The sequence below is a fragment of the Arctopsyche grandis genome, chromosome 7 (genome assembly GCF_051622035.1).
Source record: "Arctopsyche grandis isolate Sample6627 chromosome 7, ASM5162203v2, whole genome shotgun sequence".
Lineage (NCBI taxonomy): Eukaryota > Metazoa > Arthropoda > Insecta > Trichoptera > Hydropsychidae > Arctopsyche > Arctopsyche grandis.
In genome coordinates this window covers 20,222,412-20,243,729 of record NC_135361.1, presented here as the reverse complement: position 1 = coordinate 20,243,729, position 21,318 = coordinate 20,222,412, and the positions used below count along the sequence as shown (strand labels likewise).

The window sequence follows — 21,318 nt, the reverse complement described above, 5'->3', positions numbered from 1 at the left end:
AATGGCTAACAGTGTTCAAGACATTTTAACTATTCCGTTTTCAAATAGAAGTTTTGAGATAAAATTAAAAATAATTAAAGATGGGAAACCGTGTCCGTCTCTTCCAAATTTATCCAGTTTGCATAAAGAAAAAACAAAAGTTTACACTAGACATTTTTGCGTTTCAAATTATAAAAAATTCGAATGGATTACAGGCTGTGAAATTCGATCCAAACTTTTCTGCTGGCCATGTTTATTGTTCTCCAAAGATATTAATGTGTGGAACAAAGAAGGATTTGCTGATCTCAACCATTTGACAGCAGCACTGAAGAAACACGAAGGATCGCAGGCACACGTTCAATCATTTCTTTCCATACAAATGTTTGGCAAACAACGAATCGACGTATTAATTGACAGTCAACGTAAAGCCGAAATAAGTCGACATAATGAACAAGTAAATAAAAATAGAGATGTTTTAAAACGAATTATTAACGCAATAATCTATCTAGGAAAACAAGAACTGTCCCTGCGAGGTCACGACGAGTCATGTAATTCCGTAAACAAAGGCAATTACATTGAATATCTAAATGCTCTTCGAGAATATGATTCTGTTTTAGATACTCATTTAAATACTGCTACTACCTTTCGTTGTACTTCTCCAAGTATACAAAATGACATAATCGAAGCAATCGCTCATGTTATTAAAGTTCATATAAAAAATGAAGTAGAGTCAGCAAGTTTTGTTGCTATTATTCTCGATGAAACTTCAGATATAATGACAAAATCACAGCTCTCAACAGTTTTACGTTTTGTATGTAAAGGCAATGTACATGAACGGTTTATTAGTTTTACAGACGTTAGTGCTGATAAAACATCTAATGGTCTATTCCGTCACGTGGTGAACATAGTTGAAGAATTTAAAATTCAAGACAAATTGGTTGGACAGACTTATGATGGAGCAAGTGTAATGAGTGGACACGTAAATGGTTTGCAATCCAAAGTCCTCAATGCTTATCCTTTTGCTCTTTTTACACACTGTTATGCTCATGTATTGAATTTAGTATTGCAGCAAGGTCTTTCTGATATTAAAGAAAGTAAATCATTTTTTCAAACTTTAAATGGATTGTCTACATACTTTTCAAAATCTTCCAAAAGAGTATTCGCTTTACAGGAATTTGTGACAAAAAGACTTCCCTCTGTAGCACCCACAAGGTGGAATTTTACATCTCGTTTAAGTAGCACAGTACAACAATACAGAAGTCAATTTACAGATTTTTTTCGACATGTTATAGAAAATTGTGAATTATGGGACACAGATACTGTTATAAAAGCACGAGGGTTTTTAGGCTTTTTAGAGGTTTTTCAAACAATTAAACTTCTTCAAATTTTTTCAAAACTGTTTGGAATAACTGATGTTTTGTATAACATTCTTCAATCTAAATCTTCGGACGTTTTATATTGTTGTAAAAAAATTAATCATGTTTTGCAGCAACTGAAATACGAAAGGGATAATAATTTTGAAATGTTATGGAATAATTATTTAAATGAAAAAAATGATGATCATGATCGTAGGCCACAAAGATTAAAAAATTATTCAGAAGTAGAAGATAAAACTTCATTTCGTCAATTATATTTCAAAATAGTTGATAGCATAATCGCACAAGTCGAATGTAGATATTCTTCACTTTCCAAATTAGAATATTTCCACCTTCTTTGTAATGATAAATATGACGAATATAAAGAAAATTTTCCAAATGTTTTAATTAATAAATTAAAAGATTTTTATGGATCACTGTTTGATTATATTCGATTGAAAAACGAACTCATCGTGCTATATTCCAGCTCTGAATTTTCAGAGAAACCTGTTCATGAATTAATACAATTCATGACAAAAAATAACCTCGAATCTGGTTTTAAAGAGGTGTTTAAGCTGGGAGAATTAATATTAACGATACCAAGCAGTACAGCTTCAGCAGAACGTTCTTTTTCGGCGCTGAAAAGAATAAAAACTTGCTATAGAGGTACGCAAGGTCAAGATAGATTATGTGGCCTTAGCTTAATTTCAATAGAAAAAAAGTTATTGGTGGAATTAAAACAGAAAGACACATTCTATGCATACGTGATTGAAAAGTTTATGTCTCAGAAACGTCGCATTGAACTTATGTATAAATAACTAATAAATTAAACATTTTTGTAATGCAAAACGAGTATTTTTTTTTAATTGCTAATTTTATACCCTACGCCCTACGGCATACACAGCACACCCGGTATTAACACCCACCGTCCGCCACTGGTATAGACACACAATCTTATGCGGCACGTTTTTTTTTTTAGATAGTTTTGCACATGTAAAAAAAACGGTGACCGGAAATATGCACTCCTGATATTTGCACTCTCGAGACATCCAAACTTTCAAAGATGCTCAAAGAGAAATAACGCGATAGAATCCCACAAAAAAGCGTCAAGGGGTAATTGTATGTTATCCGAGAATGCTAACCTTTTTTTGTGGAATTCTATCACGTAAGTTATTTTTCAGCGCCTTTGAAAATTATGACTTCTCGAAACTGCGCTACTATTCAGTGCAATTTAGTGCATATTTTCCGGGAACCAAAAAAACGCTGGCATGCTTAGTCCGTGCCGTCGCGATCTACACAAAACTCACCCCCTGGAGCGTTTTTGGTGATAATTTACCCTTGTATTGACAGTGATTCTCATATTCGAATTAACAATGACCTGAACAAACGAAATCACGAACACACGCATGCCGTAGCTTACACCAATTCACCATGACTATGGAGGAGAAATCAGAATCGGAGTCTAAGACGAAGAATCTATGTACTTATGTATATAAAAGTTGAAGTTTAAAATACATATAACAAGAGTAGAGAAAAATCGAATTCACGTAATTAACCAAACATCCCACGAATCGGATTTCAGATTTTCAAAAATGGTTTTTAAAATCTTTGAAGTTTGAAACCGCATGTCTAATATCCGAGTAAATTCAATACGTCTGTTAAACTAAACTATTGAGCTTTGCATGCTATCTAATAACATAGCTGCCTTTCTTTGTAACCTGATAAGCTTTAATGAGTTATTCAAGTAAATTATTACAATATCACCCAATGAGCTCGAGCAATAAAGTTTCAGCACAATAATTATATTAATGCATAATTACTTTCTCGAAGCGAAAAAGGTCTCGACCCGAACTTTCATATTCCAAAGAAAAATAAATGTGCAAACTTTGATAAAATCGCATCTGAGGGTGAGAGAGACCTTTCCCCCGCCCGACTCCTTTCATCAAACTTTTATAGCAAAATCATAAACTACCAAAGGAAATAGATTATGAACATAAAAATAAACAAACACGAACGGTCAAGGTCGGAGACGGTAGCTCACGAGAGAGCTATTTCGTTCCGGCAGCGAACGGGTTAACCGGACGAACGACTCTTTTTTAACCCGATCAATGAATGCGGTTAACGAACATCTCGTAACGACCTCGATTATCTCTCAGCGCTGTTTTGTTGTTTAATTTTTTTTTTATTACAGTTTCATCAGTACATAACACACAGATGCATATACGTATATTGGAAAACAACACACCTGTCAGGAAGTGTACACCAAAACGATACGAAAAAATATATTACGTACCTACCTGTGCGGATTGTAAAGATATTATCAGACAGGAAAAAAATTCGAACGTTAAACATCTGGGTACTTCTATTACATCATCGCCAACGGATCCTATGAACGTTCAAAAGCTCGATGAGAATTTCAATGAGGGATTTTCGCGTGCCGTTAACGGTGTTCTAAATGTTGAATTTAATTTTTGTACGGGTCGCAAATGTAATATTTTTGCGTGTATTTATCACGCGGGTGCTTTAATGAAACGGCTAAAAAAATATGGTAAAATGTAACTCACTTAATATCAGTCATGCGGAAATTGGCTGCTGAAAAGTTCGCTTAACTCATGAAGTTTTGCTCCGGAAGTATGATGGATTTAATCTGAAAAAATTAAAAACAATAAAATAAGCATACGCATATCAAAATTTCAAGGGATTTTTTTTATTTATTATTTAAAAACGAATGTGTATTTTTCATTGTTTTATTTAGAAGACTTGCTATCTACTAGTTTGTTACCAAATATCATCGCAATAAATTGCTTCACTGATTGATACGACAAATATTCGCCCTTAATTTTAGTAAAATATGTAAAAATTTGGAGTACCATAGAATTAAACTGGGATCAGTAATACTCTATCAGTGACAGTATGTTTGATTTATATTAGTGATTCAATATGCATTTAACTAAAAAACTTGTATAATGTTTCCACCCCACGAAGACTTTTTTAAAATTTTCTAATTTTCATTCTACTGAGCATTTAAGACACAAATATGTGTTTATATAAGAAATAAATCATCTATTTATTAGTGAACAATGATTGTAAATATCGCAGACACAGAGAATGATTAGGCACATGTTTATTTTTAGATAGTTTTGCACATGCAAAAAAAATCTAGCATGCCAAATCTATGCCAAGCCAAAACTCAGCTAGAGTGTTATCGGTGATATATGTTCCTTGTACATATTGACATAGGTTTGACAGTGATCGATAAAGGTGATTCCTATATTTGAAGAAATCTAGGAGAAATTTGTCAAAATAATAATATCGTACGAATTAACAATGATATAACACACCTCCATTGACAGCTAGAGTCTACCTAAGCATGCCGTGTCGTAAGATTCTCCATAAGTGTGTCTGCACCTTTATGGAGACTTTTTGCAAGGAAAAAATACACTTTTTTACATAAGTGAATCACACTTTTTTACATATGCAAGTGAATCGTGATATAAATATGTATTCATAAGATAAAAACAATTTTGATATGTTTGGTGTAATATTATATGTACATACATGAGCCAGCAAACGCCTCGCAACATCATATTGCGATCATCTCCGACAATTGCTAAATTACACGTCAAATTGCCAAAAACAAAATATTTTATTTTATAAATGGATTGTGTGCTTTATTATACAAATTATATATTAGATAGTACAGCATATATAACATCACATTCAAACAAACGCAAAAACTAATGAAATAATCCGTAAACACAACGAACGCACGAAATCAATCATTGATTGTATCGAAAACACGCAAATATGTAAACGTAAATTTTAACTATAGGTATAAACCGAATCGTTTCCGGTTCAGTTAAATATAGCTTATTGTTGTACAGCACACACATTACACAGGACATTCGTGTATAATTCAATAAAACGGAATTCGGTTAAATGGGTGTGCCAGCGAAACAGTGGCACCGGTCTAAAAACGCACGTTTAATAACCCTTTAATGTCCTATAATGTTCGAAAAGGAATTTTATTAAGATCCTAATTACAATCAAGCATTAAAACCGACTGTACTTGAAGATCAAAGCTCTAATGAAATGGAAAAAGCGATCTTAAGATTGATATCTAACTTTGTACAGTACAACTCAACCCCGGCACCTGCACATAAACAGCAGTACGAAAAATATTTTTGGAACATTTTTCATGGACACATTCATGTTCCGTAATATGTACGTGGCACATCGTAACAGCAGTAATCAACACAATCTATTAACATTATACAGCACCAATACTTATCAAGCAGAACCGATTTGCTTTGGTCATTATGGAAATATTCACGCATGACGTCATAGTGGCGAAAGCACCGTAATATCGAAAGTCTTGTCATGCACATGAATATTTAAGGAAACGTCATCGGTGCATACATATTACGCTATCAATATTATCACTAGAGGTAGGATAGCCAAGGGGCCGCTCATTGTTCCATTGTTGTAAATCCTTTGTAAAAAAGGTTTGGCAAACCTTTAACAATGCATTTACAATATTTGAACAATACACGACACCTTCTGGGTCCGGGCTTTAATTATCACACGATCAATATTATCACGTAAGTGTAATAAGTAGACACCGGATAGTCACAGCGCTATCCATTGTTTCATTGTTGTAAATCCTTTGTAAAAAAGGTTCGGCAAACCTTTAACAATGCATTTACAAACTTTGAACAATACGCGGCACCTTCTGGGTCCGGTGACTAGTAATAAGTTAATATCGTGATAATCAGTAGTGTATCCGGACTATTTTGATATGCATGATACTAGAATCACGATCCGTATTGATAGTGTATTGCCCCTAATATTGATTCAACGATACGATGCAAGCAATATTGCGCCGTATCGTCGCGTTCTGTATGGTATATGTAAGCCGATTTCGCCTTGCACTCGTCCAAATCAAGTATGAACGTGCCGAAAGCTGGCGGTGCTGTATAGTATGAATAGGTGTGGTCTTTTTCGTGCAGTGTCGTGCCGAGCTGTTGACGTGCAGTGCTTGAAGTATCCAGCACTGATATAATATTATATTAGCGAACCTTTATGTTTAACACTGGAGACTGGATAGTGTAGAAAAGCTAAATATGTATGATAAATTATGTTGACTTTCAAATATATGTACATGTGTGTTTTTTATAATTTAAAATAAACACAAGCTAGGCTGGCATATATAAAATAATAATTTCATAAATGGAAACATAACTCATTATAAAGAAAACTAATTTCAAAGCATTCGAATTTCCCATACGAATGTGACATTTCTATTACATTTTGGAACAGGCTGTACTACAACGAAAGCTTTCAATATTGATTACTTAATTTCCGTAAACATGTGGAAAAACATTCATCAAGGCGATGAAATAACCATTTCGGTTTTATATGTACGTACATATAACGTATGTATATACATACGTATATAGTATGTACTGGATATGTAAAAGGAACAATGCAAAAATCGATAATATTACGATTCAACCATATATGTACATATGTATGTATGTAAATATGTTTATGTTACAGTCCAAGTATTAACTCTGGTTCGTTCGTGAACATACACTATTTTGTTCACACACACACAAACAAAAGATTTTAATTCATGTGAGTCCTAAGTCAAAAACTAGATTCAAATAGACTCTCACCAGATATCGCATGAAATTTATAGACCTGGGCCCACACTGTGTAAATTTGTCGCTGACTAGTTGTAAAAATGTATGGAAAGTTGAGCGACCGAGAAGTTGATGGGTGTGACACGCTCCATCTAACTTCATTCATCGGTTTGGTCGCTCTCAACCTCGAGTCGCTCGCAAGTCGCACGGTGTGGCCCGGCTATTGGCTGTCAAATCTTTTGAACTGCGTCAAAATGCTAAGTATTTAAAATTTATTTTATTTTTACATACATATGTATGTAGGAAGGCCTAACAGGTAAAGCCTATTGCACCTTCTTGGCCAATTACAAACATCGATATACGATATAAATTCCGAGTTTTTCAGCGTCTCTATTTTCGGTAATTTGTTTAAATGCTGCAAGTTTGTCTATAGATGTCTATGTGGATGTTAATAGATTTCTGTATCTACCTTGTATAATAATGTTACGTACACCGCCGAGTAAGTGCAATCGGATTAGGCCGAGTACCATCCCAGAGACTGTGTGACCGTTATAATTGGTTTCAAGGATTATCTCCAGACTAAGTGCAAGTAGGCTAAACAATGGCCACCGAATTGGCCGCTATTGGTCATTTCTCAGAAGTGACCGATAGCGTGGGACTGAGTGTCGTGGGAATACATATCCGGGTACATGCCTAAACAATAGGGAAGTAACCGGGCGTCGAAGATATCCTTAGCGACCTATCCGTTATAAGGCGGTACTTAGGCGATATCAAGACATTCTGGACGGAGCACTGCCAGTGCGTGTATCTCCTTAATCACCAATAAATGCTGTGAAACGACTTTGGCCTTTTACTTGGATCCTCCACCCACCCCTAAGCAACAATACTTACAATACTTCTGCTGAACAACTCGAATCTTTGCGAGAGATAGGACAGGATTGCTAATTTGTTGGAACAGTTTCAATGAAATCAGTTAAATTGGCAAACTCTCATAGGAATCGTTCGACCTTGGAGTCACATATCCAAGTTCAGGCCAGCAGCACAGCCTGAGATTGAACCCTTAACCACACAATTGAAAGCATTACACGCTAACCATTGATATATGCTGCTGGTATATAATTTCCGTTGGTGAAAAATATTGCATACATAGAGGATGGGACAAACGATTGAAAATACTTAAACTCATAATAGTTTGTGCATGAACAAACTTTATAATTTGTCATTTGTTCCTTTGTGTACACTAACTGGCCTGATTCGTTTGTGAGCAAACTAATGTACATAGTAATTCACAATCGAACAAAATGTACACTTGAACATTTATAATATAATCGGCTACTGTTTTTACTTTATCTATGTACGTAGTTTTTTATATGATAATGTGTAAATGTATTTTGTCTGTATATGTAAATATGCATATGTATATATTTTAGACCATTGTGGCGCAATAGGAACTCCTGCAATGCCACAACGCTCCAAAAACCTCAACTCGAATAAAATAATATAATCAAAGAAAAGTCTTTTATTTAAAGAAAATTATAATATGATTATGCATTTCCGTGATGTAAAAACTTTCCCGTTGGAAAAAATGGGTCGGGTGTGATCTGAATTTTTATATACTTTTCCGGATTTGGGTCGTAATCCCGACATGGCAATCTCCATAGCCCAAAGGCAATTTCACAGGACGAAATTATAATACGGCTATTTTTAAACGTATGTACATGTCTAAGCAGTTATGTATTGAGAATACGTACATATGTATGTATGTAAGCATCATCAAATCAGGGCAAACTTTTACTCGTTTTTCGCGAAGTTATTTGTTCACGTGATCGAACGGTTAATTCTGGCGAACGCGATGAAAAGTTAGCCGGTTAAATTAAACCGAATCGTGGATAACTTATCAATAAACTAATTAAGGTTTCTGCCTGAGCTCGTTTTGTTGACGCAAGAAAGCGGCGGTTATCAAACTTTTCAAACTGACAAACTCAATTTCACTTTCGTTCGTTCGTTACTTGCTTACTTAATTAATAGTAGATAAATTTGATTCAAACAATTCTATTATACAAACGTGTCAGTCAAAATGATTGACGATAAAGACGACTCGATTAATTTAAAAATTCATCAATGGAACAATTTATCATTTAAGTCGGATGAAATGACGACAAAAAAAACCGGAGACTAATGTAATTCCGAATCAAAATCAACGACTACAATTAACTGACGTAACGAGTGTAAAACATGCGATATAATCATCACAATTTCTGTATTCTTTTATATTTTTTCCGGATAAAACGGACACAATGGAACTGTATATATGTATGTACATATCTATAAGATACCTATGTACAACCAAACGCCAAAGATTACGCAATTGAATTAATTAACGCATCGACTCCTAAGCAATCCCATTAAACGAATATCATCATCATCATCGTTGACGTACTTACTATAAGAGTCATTTTCAAAATTCAACAAAAAATATTGTACAGATAGAACAATTGAATTGCGTGGGAAATTGCGTTTTGAACAAAACGAAAAACACCGGATAAAACGGAGTAATGATACAATGTAATTGCTCTATACGAAAAAACCAAAACAAAACAGTAACGAACGTAAAAATTGCGTATAAGGTCGTCTCTTTATGAGTTCAAGGTTGTTACAGATGTTCTGATTTTTTTTAAGTGCTTGGGTATGTTTCCGAGAAAATAACACACATATACAATAGGTCTATGTATTGATAGAAAAGCGATGGAAATACATATAATACAGGTCCACTTCTCGTTTGAAAATATTCAATTAGCACAAAACCGCATTGAGTCCATACGTGGGTTTTCGGACAATGATTTTACTTAAGTTTGACCCAAATCGGTAAAGATTATAAAAAAATATATTGCAAAAGAGTGCAAAAAAGTAGGCTGACCTTATATGAAAGGTAAAAATAATTAATGTTAAATATAATAAGTCTTAGCAATACATAGACAATCGAAAGTATTAAATATATCTGATTTTACTCACTTCAGTAGCCAACTTATGTAGTACTGGAAATAGTCTAGAATTGTATTGATACATATAATATAAAGTATTTGAAAGAAATTTGGTCCGACTTACAATGACTATTTACAATCGTACAACTTGGGGCGCTGACAAACTGAATCGTACGGCACGGCTTGCCTAGGTCGACTCCAGCCGTGATGTGCGTATCCTCATGTCATTGCTAATTCGTGCAATCGTATTGTAACATGGGATAGAGTATCCACTGTATTAATGCATTCGTGGGTGAACAATATAAACCTCGGATTAGGATAACGGGACTCAGTGACCTACGTGTCTAAACAACAGACACGCCAACGGATCGGGAATGCTATGCTGGGCAACTTGTCCTTTATGAGAAAGTACACACGGTAGATCAAGTATTCTGGAGTGAGCGGTGATCTCGTATGGACCTCCCGAATCGTTGAATAAATGTTGTGAAGCGACTTTGGCCTTTCCTTTGGATCCTGAACCCACCCCTACGCAACAATTATTTCTTAAGTTTCTCCTGCATGCCTTCGAATATGGGTATCACCGTTATCACTGTCACACCTGTCAATACAAGTATAAAATATCACTGAAAACACTCCAGGGGGTAAGTTTTGGTCTGGATTGCCAAATCATAGATCTGGCGTGTTAGCTTTTTTTTTACATGTGCAAAACTATCCAAAAAAAAAAAATACGTACTACGTACCACTTAGTCTTTCAGTATGGTGATTTAGAGGAAACAAGGAGGAGGGGCATATCCAAGACAACGATCCAAGTCATAATGCTACAGACTATAAACAGGCGAAGCTCTCGGGGTAGTAAATTATAATTAAGGCACTATTGTTTGCTTCTCAAAGAGATCGCGTTTTCGGAGTTATTTTTTCCTTTAGACCTTGTCGGAGCTGAAAGAAATTCCAGAACATACTGAAGCAATCTTGTCTTCCATTTCCGCATTATATTCGGCATCCCGATAATTTCAATACGAAAACCACCACTGAACTTTTCCAATCATCGACCTTATCTAGATTTAAGGTCGAATTTATTGAGAAAGATCTTATTATCGGATAGACATTGAATGTAATGTACGCGCGTGTGGACGGAAAACCATTGCCAAAAACCGCAAACCAATCAAACGTGAGAACTCGAGATAAACTTAACTGACCCACTTCGTACAGCAGCTCTTACAACCAACAAAGTCACACCATTATGTCTTAACCGAGCCAGTGCGTTTAAATATCATAGTGTAATAAACCTTTTGGTGCAATTTAACCAAAATTCGAAAGTTGCCAATCGACTGCTGCGAATTCGTTAAATAACGAACTGCTGATCTGCATATGCAATTCGTTAAATAACAACATTGCCAACGGACCTGGCTAAATAGAGCGAAATCGATCGATTTAAATACACTATGCAAGGTAACTGTACGTACATATGTACATATCTTCGTCAGTAACCCATTCACCATCATATTTTCTTTCAAATGCAACTAAGCCAGAAGTTGCTCGTTGGTTTCGTCAATTCTAACCACCGAGAGGTCCCAATGTTCGAACCCTGGTTTGACCTCTATTTGAAAGCATTAGATTTGGAATATTTCAGAATTGGATATTTGTGAATACAAATTGATCGTTTCCCATCAGAGTTCGGCAATTTTTCTGATTTGGTTTTAACGGTTCTTCGCCAAATTGGCAACCAATTATATACTTATTTGTCTACTACCTACTATTTGTCACCACTATTTGAACATGATTTTAAATGTAAATATGCATATACATACATATATACAAGTTTAAAAACCATAGTTGACGCTTTGAGCCAGCCTGTAATGCCATCATGGTAAAAATATAAATTAAAAAAAAGTTATTTGTTTTCGACTTTGATTTAATTTCATTTCTAAGCAACCTGCTTTATACTATACAATGAGTAAGTAGTGTGGAGAACATCGGCATATGAAACATAAAAAAATTTCATCCAAAAAGGTCCAGATTTTAACGTATTTCAGTACTTTGGAGACGGAAACCAGTACTATGATTATTCCTCGCAAGGGCATTACCCACACTAGTGTTTTAGCACGTGTATCGCTCACAAAAAGAAACCGCACATAGGAAACCGATTCTAAAAAAAAATCCAAATCCAACCAATAGAAAACCAAAGGCAGCAATGTGTAGGCAATCCTCTTCTGGATAATAATCCGCCCATCTAATAAATAATGTAATATGATGTGTCCATAAACGAATTTCTAGAAAATTTTCCGGATTAAGAATAGATGATAATATCCAGAGAAATTCGTCTCAAAATAACCTGACGGAGATTGAAACCATTCATTGCCTTATATTTATTTATTTACAATTTTGCCATAGTGACATTACAGAATTGCTCCAAGTCTGGCTAAGCAAAAAATATAGATACAGGAATGACGTGGATGTAAAAACAAACTAAAATAAGATCAAATATATTACAAACGAACCAGTATATATGAGATTTCAAATTAGACAATACCTCAATCAGATCAGCATACTTAAGATTAAACAAATATAAGCTTACATCTGGTTGAGCAGCTTTATGCCCCTTACAACAATAGATGACGAAGCCATCAAATTGGTACGTCCCACAGTAATGTTGGTAATGTTGGCTCGGAAAATTGAAATTCAATTATACAAGCATTTGAGGATTGCTCACCAAACCAATGAGTAGATATATGTAAGAAATGGAAAAATATACAGGATATGAAATGCAAATGCGTTCTTTAAAGCTGTTTTATTTCATTTTGTACTTAAACAATGGCGATATTTTCAGTGTGATAAGCATAGACAACGTCGTAACGAAATTCACTTTTGCTTTCGCCGCATACGAGTGGAAAAATGAAAATAAAAGCGAAAATTGTGACGCGGTGAAAGACCAAAATGCATTAGTATAAACAATAATACAATAAAGCATTTTATTATATAAATTTCTTTCAAGTGAAAACGCTTCAATTTATAGCCGTCATCAATCGCGTCTTGATGTAAAAGATTAACCCACAATTTATTGCACTACACATGGTCTTCAATTTAATCCATTAAAGTTCACGGTCGTGTTCTTACATTTCTACACGGTAACGTCTCGAAAATAAAATTATCAGATGTGCGTTGTCATCTTGTGCAATATTTATTGCGTGTCTCGTAAGCGTTCCTAAGTCCCCGAAAAAAATATATATCCTTATAAACCGGCGTGATATCACATATTATATTATTATACGACATGCCGTACTTTAGATATGTGTATTGTTGGGGTAGAGAAAAATTGAAAAGGCGACTACGTTTGATTAATGTTAAAGCTCGGCCGGGATAAAAGAAGAAATTGTTTCAGCTGCTGAAGCGCTTCCAGCGGCAATTTGTCGTTATTCGAACTCTCTTCCTTTTTCTTCCAAAAGCCAAATTAATTTCAGAATTGTGTAATGCAAAACCGGGTAAACTAAATTGTGAATTGTGCCAGGCCATTGTTTTCGAATTGGGCAGGCGAGAAAATTTACATAAAATTCGATGATAAATTACTCACTTCCTTATTTATGTATTATACAATACAAAATTAATTTAAAAACGTTAAAATATATTAAGAATAAATTTCATACACATTCCACAGTCTGAAAGGTATTTTTAATAGTTCTCCAATGTCGAAAACTCGACTTTTTTCAGTGTGGACGAAAATAGCCAGCATATCTTGAAAGTTTTCATAGGGAAAGTTTTACACTTAAAAAATCATCTACGAAAATAGAACTTCAATTATAAACCTTTTCAAAAATACAGTTTAAATTAAAAATATACATATCAAAGCGATCGAACTGCGCGACTATCTCTATATATGAATAATTCATATGCAAATGAAATACATCGAGATCTGCTCTCGTTTATCGACATTTACATTTATAAATTCGATGTTCGAATTTTCTAAATACATACATATGTACATTCGACAAGGAATTTTCAATACCGGTAATACCGAAACCAGTAAAACCGGTTTTTTTAATCAAAATTCAACCTTCGATACTATCGATAGTAGTACATAGGCCCGCGGTAGTATAATAGCACAAATTAGTACAGTAAAAAATAGATAGTACAAAATAAACTACTGAAATATAATACATAATACGTTGAATTGTTTTGAATTTAGAAGAAAACGTTGTCCAGTTTATATAGATTAGTCAAAGAATAAGCCAAAATTCAACATCCTTTTCGACACGCTATTCAAAGGCGCCGCTAAATGTATCATAAAATTAATATCAAAGATAAAGTATCGTACATACTTGTAAACCTGTAACAATTTCCGAATACTAACTATGTATATATTTCATTTTATTGCAGTACTTAATAATACAGTAATAAATCAAAAACCGGTATACCTATACCTGTACTATCGGTAGTGGACAAAATTTTGCCGGTAGTACCGGTAGTGATAAATGACGTTATTTTTGGAATCCCTGTATTCGACTGAATAAAGAAGGAACATCTTTTTAAACGTTTCTATAAATTCAAAATGTAAGTAGCATCTGTCGGTACTGTCATACTAGGACCGAATTAAAAAGAAACTGCAGTCATATCGCAAAATAATCTCAAACATTGTTAAACTTCAAAATATAATACATAATAATACATAATTTCCAATCATGAGAAAAGATGAGAGCAGTCTATGTAGAATCGTAGAAGCAAACTAACTTTTGGGTCAAAGCATTATAGTTGAATTATGCTACTGTCACTTGAAAGAATAAAGATGCACATCTAAGCATAAGAAAAAAATAATCACGTACAACGGATGTGGAGGATTTGTACCTAGAACCATTGTTTATGCTTTGTGACGAGGAAGCGTATGCCTTGGCACGTTCACGTGTCAACACGTGTGTCGTACATCTAATCCCCTAAGTGCAACGCGTCACAATGCAGTACAGTAACTTCCTTTCAAACTCGAGTCTATGTACAAATGTGGATATATTAAATAGTAATATATCATGTCATCGAAAATTTAAACATAGTAATTGCTCCGTGCAATTTAGACTCGAACCAGTTCCGATCGTACCAGTCACGTACTACACGTATATCAGACATGCATAATAATAACCGAATCGATTGGTCGGTTTAAAGTTAGACCGCGAAACTTTCGGGTCACGATCATCGAAAATATCAGAAAATTATGTACATACATACATCCGACAAATGAATCATGAAAACTTTGGTGTTAAAGCGCTAAAATGCACGCTTGCACGTGAGCAGTTCGTGCTTTATCAATTCTGCGATGATGCAATTTTTTATACATGTACTCTCAGATATATAATATAATATTTTAAAATAAGTAACGGCTACTTTGACTACAGTGCAAAAAAATATTCCGATGCTGTGCTAATATAATATGAGAGAACGTATACGATGTGAGTTGAAATAGCAGTCGTAGTGAAATTTTCAAACAATAAACAGGCAGGGAAAAAATAATAAAAACTGGTTGACTACATTACGTATATCATTCAACGATCTAAAAGAATACAAATAAAAACTTGCACATGACATTAATATAATAATCATTTGATGTAGACATAATCATTTGATGGTTGTACCTCTGCACGCACAATTCTTTATCGGATGGATCCTATCCAAAGAGCTATCCGACTTCTTAATGAAATCCTTGCTACTGTGCCTGAATGTGATAGTTTCCACCTAATGGTCTGGTGACCTGCACTCATCATTAATTTCATAATTTAATGTGACGTAGTGGTTTGGAATTTCGATCATTTGGGCTTAGCAGTTTGCGGCTGGTTTTTAATTAATTGGTGCTGGCTGTAGATGCAGAAGACATTCCCTACTATGTATTTTATTATTTGATATTTTTACTTTTTCTCCTGTTATTATAATGATATTGTTTTTTATTATACATATATTATTTTTTTATATCTATATATTTTTATTTTTCTCATCTCTTTGTATTTTTTCGACCATTATGGCGCATTAAGGACTCCTGTAATGCCATAATGGTCCAATTTAAAACATAAATAAATAATTAAGCAATATTCAAGATAATTACATATGTAGCTCTAAAATGTATAGCCACGTTACAAATTATCCCATTTTATTTAAGCCAAATCATCCCTTTCATATTTTGAGCAATAAATCGATTGATTTCGGATTGGAGACTGTACAAAGTAAAAATCAAGAAAATGATTCCCAAATTTCTTTGAATTATTTAATCTGCAAAATAAATATATCTTTAGAGGTTTTGTTCCATTTTGTTCCCGTTATTTATCTGCGTCATTGAATAAGTTTTCAAGTTTATTACATTTTGAAAATCACCAAATTTTCTTACACCACCCAGTGAGCTTAAAAGGATATAAATCCTATTACAATACCTACTACAAATTACGCCTATCGAACACGGCTTGGATTAAGCGGGATTTATAGTCCTCTAGCTCTCATCTAATCCTCTTATCCTACTTCTTTTACATTCGATCGACGTATGATATACAATAAACCTATGTATATCTAAAAAAGAAAAGTATCGATTAATCTCACACAGATATTATTGCTTGTACAATTTCAGTAAAACTTTTTCGTACATTTAAGAATGATACCGGTTTTAAAAATAATTAAGCACACAGTTCGTACGAAAGTTCAAAGGCAAAGTGAAAAAGCGTGGATTAAAATTATTGAAAATGTCGAAAGGTCGAAATTATCATACAACATAACTCTGCGCCGAGCGAAAATAAACAGAAGTAACGCCGTATTTTTTCAGCGAAAATGTCAAAGGTTACATAGAGAATTTCCTAAATATATGTAGTATCAAAGTAAAGTTATACGATTCGAGAGCGAGTGGGCATTACGCGTGCAAAGTTTAACCGGCGAAAGTACCCAGATCATATTTCGAGGATCAAATAAACGCGGAAAGGGTCACATTTGAAGTTTCGCAATTCGACAGGACAGTTTAGAACTTGGTCACATCGTGGTCAAACGGTAAATAGTGACCGAGTGTGGTCGGTAGCAGCGTCGGTCCAGTGGCTCTCTCACGGTGATCTCTGTGTCGCCCTTTACGCTCGTGTGACCACACCGAGGACACCGACAGACAAGCGGATCTCTATAATTTTTCATTTTGGGTATTTCTACATCGGGATGAGACCATAATACATCCTCTTGAATTGGATTCTAATTATTCACGACATACATATGTGGCCTAACTCGGGTAAGGCAAAGACACAATTAATCGTAAGGCACAGCTTGTCCAGGTAGACTCCGGCTGTGATGGGCGAATCTTCATGGCATTACTAATTCGTACCATCTTTTTTTTATTATATACATATATACCAAGAAGGCCTAACAGGTAAGCCCCAGTGAGTCTTCCTAGCCAATTACAAACAATGCAGCATTTTTATTACATATGTAAGTCCGAGAAATTAATGAGACATCTATGAATTTTAACTTGTACATAATTTACATTTTAAATTAATCATACTCAAATTGTGGTGACATAGTAAGTAGGAAGGTTTTTAGCCAATTTAATCGAGGAACCATTTCAACAATGAGATCAGAAAAATTGGCAAACTCTGATAGGAAACGATCGACCTAAATTGGTCGGTTTAAAGATCGACTGGAGTCACAAATATTCATGTCTGACCAGCAGCATTACACATATACTCAGAATAAATTATTTTCGATTGAGATCAACTCACGGGATCGAACCTGGCGCCTCTCAGTGCTAGGCAAAAGCCCAACCACCGAGCCATGCTGCTAGCTAACTTATTATTTCGACAAGTTTCTCCTACATCTCTTCAAATATGGGAATCACCATTATCGATCACTGTCAAACCAATGTCAATACAAGGATAAAGTACATACGAAAACACTCCAGGGGTGAGTTTTGACCTGGATGGCCATAGCATAGATCAGGCGTGCTAGCTATTACAAATGCAAAACTATCAATTGTTCGTGTCGTGTTGCGTCGCACATTTAGCGCCAGTATGCATGTAGCCTAGTCTGCCTACATATAATACCTAAATCTTCAGAAGGTCAATAAAATTCAATATGGACAAATTTTAACTACGTTACTATTCTATACACTTAGTCAATACGTGGAATATAAATACTTAGCAACCTGAAACTGGATTATAAATACTTAACTACCACAACTTCGGGAATATCAACAGTGAGCAATTGTTTAGTAGTAAAGTACGTTGAAATTTGTCTGCAGACAAGTCTATCACAGCAGTTTCCCAGATGTCGGAAATTTATCTGTGAAGAGATACAGGAGGAAACTAACCTCAATATTTAGCGATTGCATACAAAGTTCTGGCGTCTAGCGAGAGCTGCCTCATATGAACTGCCTTTCGTGATTTTGCAGCATTATACATACATACATATATAACAATCTTTCCCACAGAATATTTTTCTCGGAATGACATCACCCAAAAATCCTTGAAGCTTTAGTACAATATATCCGAGGCAACCGGTAGTTAGCGAAGATTTATACAGATGCATCTGATACTTCAATGTGTGGCCCACTTAATGGTATACCCACATCCATTGTCATCGTTAGCAGCACAAAAATGACCGGGAATGTTTTCGAGCAGAGCATTCTTTCGGAGATAGGTAGCACATAGTAATAGTGCATCTCGTAAAAGGCAGGAAACTATACATCAACCGTGAGGACTACGTTCGGAAGTAGCTCGCATGACGATTTATAAACTAGGAGTGTGACTAATTTGAGTTTCCCGATCGAACGTGCATCCCATTTATTCATCCTATCAAAGTGCAAGCTGCGCACCCGTCGCGAGCAGTCTAATTTTAAATGGTCCTGAATGTATACAGAGTTGAGCAAATAAAAAAAGGAAATAGCATATCGCCGTAAATATTCCGCTACGTTTTGAGACAGACGCTCAACGCGAATCGACGAGCAAAATAACCGAGGGAGATTTGGCTAACATACGCAAAATTCACGAGGCGAAAATATCCTCCGAGCGAGACGAGAAAGGAATAGGCGCGCATTAAGTTGTAACGTGACTTGTTGTGGCATCCTTGTTGTGGGAACAAAATTTGGGGCAAAAAGAAAGGAAGCCGCAGAGAGCTGACGAGCGATCTCGGTGGAAAAAAGCCGCAAAAACTGGAGAAAATTCGCCTTGTATTATATTATTACGCGGGAGGAAATGCCGCAAAAAAATAATAACCTTCAATCGCTGCTCAGTTTTTGACCCAACTGTATAGTAGCATGTACCAAATTAATCATTAATAATGTTAAAAAAAGACAAAAAATCAAGTGTGCATTTTTTGTTATACATGTGTATGTAATGTGTGCAGCAGCTATGGACCATATGGTGACCCGCAGGTCACAAACGGCTAAGTGCTTCAAATTTATAGCACGAATAATTTCAGAATCGCCTGAAACTACACACAAAGACACAGCAGAAAATATACGAAGCAAACACATACTCACTAGGTTTTCATAAACCATTCGAATAGCCTAGTTACTAAACTCATTTTATAATATGTAGTAATTTTGATAGCACGCATTGTATTATTTTCCCAATAAATAAAAGTGGATTTACATCAAGTTGTCTATTTAGACGGATTGATAAAATAGCTCGAATAAAAAAAGGGATGACAGTCTTGAGCTACTTACTAGAAAGTGACGGGTACGAAGCAGGAGGGAAGTAATCACCGAAGAGAAACAATCTCCAACACACTGGAATGAAAAGATTCGTTATATGGCAGGTTGTACTCCTATTACACGTTTCCGTACTGAAATACAGACCAAAGACAATAGAAGAATCGTCACAGGCCTTCACGACAACAAAAACAATTAACTAAGTTAAAAAGTAACCTTTCTATTATACTACATACATAACATATTTTAGCTCAGTTTATAAGTATACTATAACCTCTGCAATCATCATGTGTTTCAAAAAGGTCAGTTTATTTTATCGAGCACTGCACGACAACAACTCGGCACAACACGACACGCAAAAGACTACTTCTATTCATACTATACAGCAGCACCTATTTTCGGCACGTTCACATTTGTTCAAGACGATTGCAAAGCAAAATCGCCTTACATATGTGTACATCACAGAGCGTTACGATATGGAGCAATATTGCTTGCGTCATATCATCAGGTCAATATTGTCACTATATGACGTTTCCAAAAATATTCATATGCACATGGCAGCACTTTCGTAAGTACGGGTGCACTCGCCACCATGACGTCACGTCATGCGTGAATATTTCCACAATGGTAAAAGAGACGGTTCTGTTTGATACGTTACGAATACAATATCATATATAATATATCAATAATAATATATCTAATAATCTATAATAATAATATATCGATATCATATGTATGTACATATATAATATAAGATCGTGACGGTTGCTACTTTTTCAAATACGTCACACACAATACGGAATATATAAATGTCTAAAGAATATTTTTCGTATTGTTTACGCGCAGTAACCGGCTTCAGCTGTGCTGATATAAACGAACCTTAAGTAGTACATTAAATAATTAATTATGTTTTTATTTTTAGTAAAAAAAGTTAGCTTAAAGTATGTTTATTTTAAATATGTTTGTTGACTTTTATTCATCGATAAGATTTTCTTTCGTTTAAAAATATATTGCATGTTTATCTCACATTTTACGTATTGCCCGATAAGTATCGAACATCGTAAAAAAAATCTATAGATAAAATCTTTTAATACTACATACATTTCCGCAAACATTACAATTCAAATCTAAATCGAATTTTTCGCGTTGCATCCTAAGATTGCAATCTTAACAATTTAATCATAGAAATCTTACACATATGCCACTGATGGCCAAGATAACGATTGTAAAAATTCATACGATATCATTTCAAACGGTAGAAATTCGGTTTATAAGAATTCTCCAGCTAATCTATCGACCCATCGCTCGCTCCGTCTGAATTCTTTTCATTCTATCGACGTCTATTTTCCGCCATCGTCCATTTTCACAAAGACGTAAAAGAAAATCGTAAAAATTCGTTATATATTATACAAATCGTATATGGACGTAGACGACGACGACAATCGCCATTGTAATCGTCGACACAATAATGACGACAATTAGCCTCAATTACACGTTGCAGGATCCGGAGCGATCCACTCGAATGAAGTGATCACACGACCGTGATTCAATACATATATATTGTACGTTCGTATGGTAAAATGTATACTTAAAAAAAATTGTCGAATTGAATTGTCGTTGTTTTTTTTTTTTTGAAAGTTTTGTCGTGCGAACGGGGAGAGAACGTCCGTGCGTGCAAATTTCGTGGCAGTAAATGGGTTAAAAACTACGCTCCATTT

At 34.9% G+C, this 21,318-nt stretch overlaps 1 protein-coding gene across 1 annotated transcript in view; it reads right to left on the bottom strand.

The window, feature by feature from the left end:
• Positions 1 to 21,318, bottom strand: part of corn (microtubule-binding protein cornetto) — a 79,781-nt gene that overhangs the window by 28,319 nt on the left and 30,144 nt on the right. Inside the window, exon 2 of the mRNA XM_077434405.1 lies at positions 3,899 to 3,981. The gene's annotated coding sequence lies outside the window, so the exon portion shown is untranslated. The remainder of the gene's footprint in view (positions 1 to 3,898; positions 3,982 to 21,318) is intronic.